The sequence below is a fragment of the Eleutherodactylus coqui genome, chromosome 4 (assembly GCF_035609145.1).
Source record: "Eleutherodactylus coqui strain aEleCoq1 chromosome 4, aEleCoq1.hap1, whole genome shotgun sequence".
NCBI classification, from domain to species: domain Eukaryota; kingdom Metazoa; phylum Chordata; class Amphibia; order Anura; family Eleutherodactylidae; genus Eleutherodactylus; species Eleutherodactylus coqui.
The window spans coordinates 192,836,659-192,844,492 of NC_089840.1; the positions used below are offsets into that span (position 1 = coordinate 192,836,659).

The 7,834-nt window shown below is 51.9% G+C and overlaps 1 long non-coding RNA gene across 3 annotated transcripts; it reads right to left on the reverse strand.

Annotated features, from left to right (window-relative positions):
- Positions 1-3,832: 3,832 nt before the first annotated feature.
- On the reverse strand, positions 3,833-5,663 carry LOC136624826 (uncharacterized). 3 transcript variants are annotated; one of them, XR_010792451.1, is made up of 3 exons: positions 5,464-5,663; positions 5,136-5,309; positions 3,833-4,290 (listed from the first exon to the last, which is right to left on the reverse strand). It is a non-coding gene; the product is annotated as an uncharacterized lncRNA (long non-coding RNA). The 3 variants fall into 3 exon arrangements; XR_010792452.1 differs by having other exon boundaries at positions 5,136-5,351; XR_010792453.1 differs by lacking the exon at positions 5,136-5,309.
- Positions 5,664-7,834: the final 2,171 nt, after the last annotated feature.

Here is a 7,834-nt window from a genome sequence, read left to right on the forward strand (position 1 = left end):
TTACCTGAGATTTGTGCGCTGTGCGCTACGCTGTGCGCTACGTGTGGAGACGCGGTTACCTGAGATTTGTGCGCCGTGCGCTACGTGTGGAGACGCGGTTACCTGAGATTTGTGCGCTGTGCGCTACGTGTGGAGACGCGGTTGCCTGAGATTTGTGCGCTGTGCGCTACGCTGTGTGCTACGTGTGGAGACGCGGTTACCTGAGATTTGTGCGCCGTGCGCTACGCTGTGCGCTACGTGTGGAGACGCGGTTACCTGAGATTAATGCGCCGTGCGCTACGTGTGGAGACGCGGTCACCTGAGATTTGTGCGCTGTGCGCTACGTGTGGAGACAACACCCAAGATTTGTGCGCTACGTGTGGTGAGTACGTCACCTTAGATTTGCGCGACGCCACCTGGCGCAACCTGTCTTTTTTTGCAGATTTGTGCGCCTTATTGCAAAATTACGTGTGGAGAGGATCCTGACGTTTGGACGCGTTTCGAGAAGAATTTCGCTTCGCTCGGACACCACCTGACATCACTCAGCGAGGTAAGCTGCTGCATCTGCCCAAATTTTCATCGCGTGCATCTGCTCATATGCGCATATTTGGCGCATATTTGCAGGTTTTCGCTTGCATCTGCTGATATGCGCATATTTGCAGGTTTTCGCGTGCATCTGCTGATATGCGCATACTTGGCGCATATTTGCAGGTTTTCTCCTGCATCACCTGATATGTGCATATTTGCATGTGGTGATATGCTCTCCGTTTTCCACAGGACAACTCGTGTGGAGAGGAACCTGACATTTGGCTGCGTTTTGTACAACGTACGGAACCGGAGATGGGCGTTTTAGGTGCTGATCTCACATTTGCCCCCCGCCTTTTGGAGAGGACGACTCTTCTGGAGAGGAATTTCGCTTCGCTAGGACACCACCTGACGTCACTAGGCGAGGTAAGCTGCTGCATCTGCCAAATTTTTCATTGCTTGCATCTGCTCATATGTACATGCATGCATGCCTGTGTGCGTACATGCATGCCTGTATGCGTGCATGCATGCCTGTATGCGTGCATGCATGCCTGTATGCGTACACGCATTCATGCCTGTATGCGTGCATGCATGCCTGTATGCGTACACGCATTCATGCCTGTATGCGTGCATGCATGCCTGTATGCGTGCATGCATGTATGTATGCGTGCATGCATGCATGTATGCGTACGTGCATGCCTGTATGCGTGCCTGCCTGCCTGTATGCGTGCGTGCATGCCTGTATGCGTGCGTGCATGCCTGTATGCGTACGTGCATGCATGCCTGTATGCGTGCGTGCCTGTATGCGTGCGTGCCTGTATGCGTATATGCGTGCGTGCCTGTATGCGTACGTGCGTGCCTGTATGCGTGCGTGCGTGCCTGTATGCGTACATGTGTGCATGCCTGTGTGCATGCCTGTATGCGTATATGCGTGCATGCCTGTATGCGTGCCTGTATGCGTACATGTGTGCATGCCTGTATGCGTACGTGCGTGCTTGTATGCGTACGTGCGTGCTTGTATGCGTACGTGCGTGCCTGTATGCGTACGTGCGTGCCTGTGTGCGTGCGTGCGTGCATGCGTGCGTGCGTGCCTGTATGCATGCATGCCTGTATGCGTGCGTGCGTGTATACGTGCGTGCGTGTATGCGTGCGTGTATACGTGCATGCATACGTGCGTGCATGCGTGCGTGTATACGTGCGTGCATACGTGCGTGTATACGTGCATGCGTGCGTACGTGCGTGCATGCGTGCGTGTATACGTGCGTGCATGCGTGTATACGTGCGTGTATACGTGCATGCCTGTGTGTGTATACATGCGTGCGTGCATGCCTGTATGTATGTATGTCTAATTCTTCTGTCCAGGTTGGGGGAGTAGTGGTCATTGTAAGTGGGTTGAGCGGATCTAGGAATCAGTAATAATGGTGGGATGTGACTGTTAACCTGCTGATTTCTCATTTCCTGCAGATCTGACGTCCTTGAGAACGGGAAGGCTGGCGGACAGTGAAGAGACCTTCGACGTTCAGCAATCTTGAAACCCTTCTTTTTATGAACTGTTTTTTCCCAGTGACTCCCTTTTTTTTTTTAATACGTTTTTAAAAAAAAAAAAAGAATTATGACGGAGGATCCTGAAAAACTGCGCAATATTTTACTACAATCCAGTAAACAGAAAAGACCCATAAACACAGCCGCCTTTGGTCTATATCACGGAATGAACCTTGTTGTAACATCCACACTAGCAATAAATTATAAAATCTGAATTGGGTGGAGTCTGTCGTGTTTTGACTATACGTTGCAGTTGGCGGTGTGCCCTGTCCTGCTCCTGATGCAGTTGGTGGTGTGCCCTGTCCTGCTCCTGATGCAGTTGGTGGTGTGCCCTGTCCTGCTCCTGATGCAGTTGGCGGTGTGCCCTGTCCTGCTCCTGATGCAGTTGGCGGTGTGCCCTGTCCTGCTCCTGATGCAGTTGGCGGTGTGCCCTGTCCTGCTCCTGATGCAGTTGGCGATGTGCCCTGTCCTGCTCCTGATGCAGTTGGCGGTGTGCCCTGTCCTGCTCCTGATGCAGTTGGCGGTGTGCCCTGTCCTGCTCCTGATGCAGTTGGCGGTGTGCCCTGTCCTGCTCCTGATGCAGTTGGCGGTGTCTGTTATGTGGCATGTGTATGACTCCTGTTCTGTGGTGTGGCTCCTCGGATCTGCTAGGGCCCAGTTCTTAAGATCGCTGGGCCGCCCTCTTACTCGTCTGATGTCCCCGCTTAGGTAGGGCCACTGTCATCCCCCCTGTAGCACAGGCTTGGTTGCCTGGATACTGTGTGACTCTTCTGTGTTCCCTGTGTGCGTGTATACTACTAGACTACCACTCCTTTAGTCACGATCGTGTGGGCCCTCTGCTTTATCTGCTCACACAATTGTAACAGTCTGTTCAGAAAGCCACTGACTACTCCTTTCTTTTTGGGCCCAGTGGTGCATACAGACATAACATTAGGGCCACACTGTGTATACTTGTGAACACGAGACAAAACAGGGGTATCCATTTCGGAGGTTCAATCCTCCTTTTGATGTGCAATATAGAAAAAAAAAGGTCTTGAAAAGGACATGTTTTCTAAAAATTAAATATTATTTGGTCTCCTAAATTGCATTAATTCCTAAAAATAAATGTGGGGTCAAAAGACCCTCTCAGAGAATACATTAAGGCCTCATGTCCACGGGGAAAATCAGGCCCGCTACGGATTCTCCATGTAGAATCCGTAACGGGTCCCTCCTGCCCCGCAGACATGAGCGCTGAAAATAACAATAAATCAGAATAAACTCACCTCCCATCCGCTCCGTTTCTTCTCTTCGCCGCGGCGCCATCTTCTCTCAGTCGCGGCCGGATCATTTTGCTTTGGCCCGGCGCATGCGCGGGGCACGTCACCGACGTCATCATGCACATCCGCTGAGCTGAAGAAAGAAGATCCGGCCGCGACGAGAGAAGATGACGCCGCAGCGAAGGAAGTATCCGGAGCGTGTGAGAGGTAAGTTAATTCTGATTTATTCCTATTTTCAGCGCTCATGTCCGCGGGGCAGGAGGGACCCGCTGCAGATTCTACATGGAGAATCCGGAGCGGGCCTGATTTTCCCCGTAGACATGAGGCCTCAGTGTTCCTCTAAATTCTGAAAAGAAATGTTAAATTTGTACGTCTCCTAAATGGAAAAAATAAATTTACAAAGGTTTTAAACCGTGCATCCAGAATAAAGTGAACAGATGGAAATCTATATGTTCGCAAAGATTTGTACAGTATGTTTGCACTTATTTTATATATGACATTTGACAATGTGAAAAAATGAAAATTCAAAATTGTGCAAAGTAGCAATTTTAATAAATATACACAACTTTTAACAGTCCTTTTTTACTACCTAACAGAAGTACAACAAGGGGAAGAAAAAAATGTCACAGTCACCTTTACGGACTTATGATATGTCAAGTGACACATGTAAAGTTCCAAATTTTCGGTCTGTCACTAAGGCGCAAACAGGCTTGTTCTCTAAGGGGATAAATAGCTTAGTGTATAAACTGTGAACCGACTAACGAGGGACAGTGAGCAGCATCACATGCAACCTGACAATCTTCATCGTACTGCTCCATCAGATCCTGATGATGTATTTCCATAGCAGGTGATGGGCCATTTCCAGCTTTTAAGCGTCCTTCGGAGCCAACATCTGGGAACTTCTGGCTCTCTGGTGATTCAACTCTGGTTGCGAGCACCAGAAACGGTTACCACAGTGCAAGATTCTGACCAAAACGTATCAGCTGACCTATAACGAGGAAGAAAAAAAAAATTAACCCTGCCTGCAATTGGCTTAATTCCGTGGGTTTTCATAGTTATTGCACTGTCCCTGCTTTTCTTCACTCCTACTTTTAATAGATAAAGACATCTTATTTGGACAATTGGTATGTTTCTCCGAAGGTTTGTTCAGTTAGTGCAGATTAAGTGCAGTATTGGGGTGGAACCTGTACGTTTGCTAAAAAAAGGAATTAAATGCTCAAATCTAATGTAATGTCTTTTTCGGCCAATAAGACGAATTTAACACAGCAAGTGTGTGTGTGTGAGAGAGAGGGGGTGGCTGAGTAAGTGGGTGAGCATACATGCATGTATACATACATACATGCATGTACGCATAAGGCATGTACGCATACAAGCACGCACGTACGCATACAGGCACGCATACACGCACGCACGCATACAGGCATGTACGCGTACAGGCACGCATACAGGCACGCACGCATGCACGCATACAGGCACGCACGCACGCATGCACGCATACAGGCACGCACGCACGCATGCACGCATACAGGCACGCACGCATGCACGCATACAGGCACGCACGCATGTACGCATACAGGCATGCACGCATATACGCATACAGGCATGCACGCATGTACGCATACAGGCATGCACGCATGTACGCATACAGGCAGGCACGCATGTACGCATACAGGCAGGCACGCATATACGCATACAGGCAGGCACGCATGTACGCATACAGGCAGGCACGCATGTACGCATACAGGCATGCACGCATGTACGCATACAGGCAGGCATGCATGTACATATGAGCAGATGCAAGCAATGAAAAATTTGGCAGATGCAGCAGCTTACCTCGCCGAGTTATGTCAGGTGGTGTCCGAGCGAAGCGAAATTCCTCTCCAGAAGAGTCGTCCTCTCCAAAAGGCGGGGGGCAAATGTGAGATCAGCACCTAAAACGCTAATCTCCGGTTCCATACGTTGTACAAAACGCAGCCAAATGTCAGGTTCCTCTCCACACGAGTCGTCCTGTGGAAAACGGAGAGCATATCACCACATGCAAGCGAAAACCTGCAAATATGCGCATATCAGCAGATGCAAGCGAAAACCTGCAAATATGCGCCAAATATGCGCATATGAGCAGATGCACGCGATGAAAATTTGGGCAGATGCAGCAGCTTACCTCGCTGAGTGATGTCAGGTGGTGTCCTAGCGAAGCGAAATTCTTCTCGAAACGCGTCCAAACGTCAGGATCCTCTCCACACGTAATTTTGCAATAAGGCGCACAAATCTGCAAAAAAAGACAGGTTGCGCCAGGTGGCGTCGCGCAAATCTCAGGTGACGTACTCACCACACGTAGCGCACAAATCTTGGGTGTTGTCTCCACACATAGCGCACAGTGCACAAATCTCAGGTGACCGCGTCTCCACACGTAGCGCACGGCGCATTAATCTCAGGTAACCGCGTCTCCACACATAGCGCACAGCGTAGCGCACGGCGCACAAATCTCAGGTAACCGCGTCTCCACACATAGCGCACGGCGCACAAATCTCAGGTAACCGCGTCTCCACACGTAGCGCACAGCGCACAAATCTCAGGTAACCGCGTCTCCACACGTAGCGCACAGCGTAGCGCACGGCGCACAAATCTCAGGTGACCGCGTCTCCACACATAGCGCACAGCGTAGCGCACGGCGCACAAATCTCAGGTGACCGCGTCTCCACACGTAGCGCACAGCGCACAAATCTCAGGTGACCGCGTCTCCACACGTAGCGCACGGCGCATTAATCTCAGGTAACCGCGTCTCCACACGTAGCGCACAGCATAGCGCACAGCGCACAAATCTCAGGTAACCGCGTCTCCACACGTAGCGCACAGCGTAGCGCACGGCGCACAAATCTCAGGTGACCGCGTCTCCACACGTAGCGCACAGCGTAGCGCACGGCGCACAAATCTCAGGTAACCGCGTCTCCACACGTAGCGCACAAATCTCAGGTGACCGCGTCTCCACACGTAGCGCACAGCGCACAAATCTCAGGTGACCGCGTCTCCACACGTAGTGCACAGCGCACAAATCTCAGGTGACCGCGTCTCCACACGTAGCGCACAGCGTAGCGCACGGCGCACAAATCTCAGGTAACCGCGTCTCCACACGTAGCGCACAAATCTCAGGTAACCGCGTCTCCACACGTAGCGCACAGCGCACAAATCTCAGGTAACCGCGTCTCCACACGTAGCGCACAGCGTAGTGCACGGCGCACAAATCTCAGGTGACCGCGTCTCCACACGTAGCGCACAGCGTAGCGCACGGCGTACAAATCTCAGGTGACCGCGTCTCCACATGTAGCGCACAGCGTAGCGCACGGCGCACAAATCTCAGGTGACCACGTCTCCACACGTAGCGCACGGCGCACAAATCTCAGGTAACCGCGTCTCCACACGTAGCGCACAGCGTAGCGCACAGCGCACAAATCTCAGGTGGGTACTCACCACACGTAGCGCACAAATCTTACTCTCCCATCTTGTAAATTGGGGAAAAGGCTCCAACCATCAGCTTGCTTCCTCCGTAGATCAATACTGTTCAAAATCCGCGGGCAAATGCAAGGCACGGTGACGTCACAGCCCACGTGACGCGCGGGCACAGCTCATCGTGCACGGCAATGCGCGGGCACGCCGCTGTGTCACGTGGTGCCGATTCCAGCCAGCTGATTGGCTGAATCGGCCGCGCTGTAGAACTGCGGCAGAATGTGTTAATATGCTTGGGGGGGCCTGCTTACCTGTCTGGCGTCTTCCGCATTCTCCCTTCTGCCTCCCGGCTCGGCGATCATGTGACCGCTGGGGTCAGGTGGCACCCAGCAGTCACATGATCGCCGAGTCGGGAGACAGAAGGGAGAATGCGGAAGATGCCGGACAGGTAAGCAGGCCCCCCCACGGTGCAGGCTCCCGGCTCAGCGTTCATTTGACCGCTGGGGGTCAGGTGACACCGGCGGTCACATGATCACCAGCCGGCATCTCCGTGCATTACATAGCGCTATGTAATGTGTAAAGGAGAAGTCAGAAAGGATTAAAAACCCTTTCTGCCTTCTCCTCGCGGGTCCTCGATGAGGACCAGTGCTGGAGTGCATCTGCACCCGATGTGTCTGATGATCAGGTGCAGATGCACTCCTGCACTGCAGTGTTGGGCCTGTCCCGACATCGGAGCTGTGGAGGGAAATTATGATGTCGGGGCAGGCCTGACATTGGATTGGAAAGGGTTAATAGAAGCGTATATTGGCTGCCGTTTTCATGGCCGGCAGACTAAGCAGCAAAGTGGGTGAGATTTGCAAAAATCTCGTTCACACGCTGGTGACTGTCCACTGCGGACAAGCTGTGCGGAAACTGTCTTGTGGTGCGGAATTCAAGTCCTCGACATGTCAGTTTTCCACTGCGGGCTCTCTTTTCTCTAAGGGGAGAAATTTCCACAGCGAAATACAGGTGGAAAAGCTGCTTCAAACCGGCACTATTGTAACGTCCCAATGAGTCTACTGTAGTTATGTCCGGAGGCCTAGACTTTG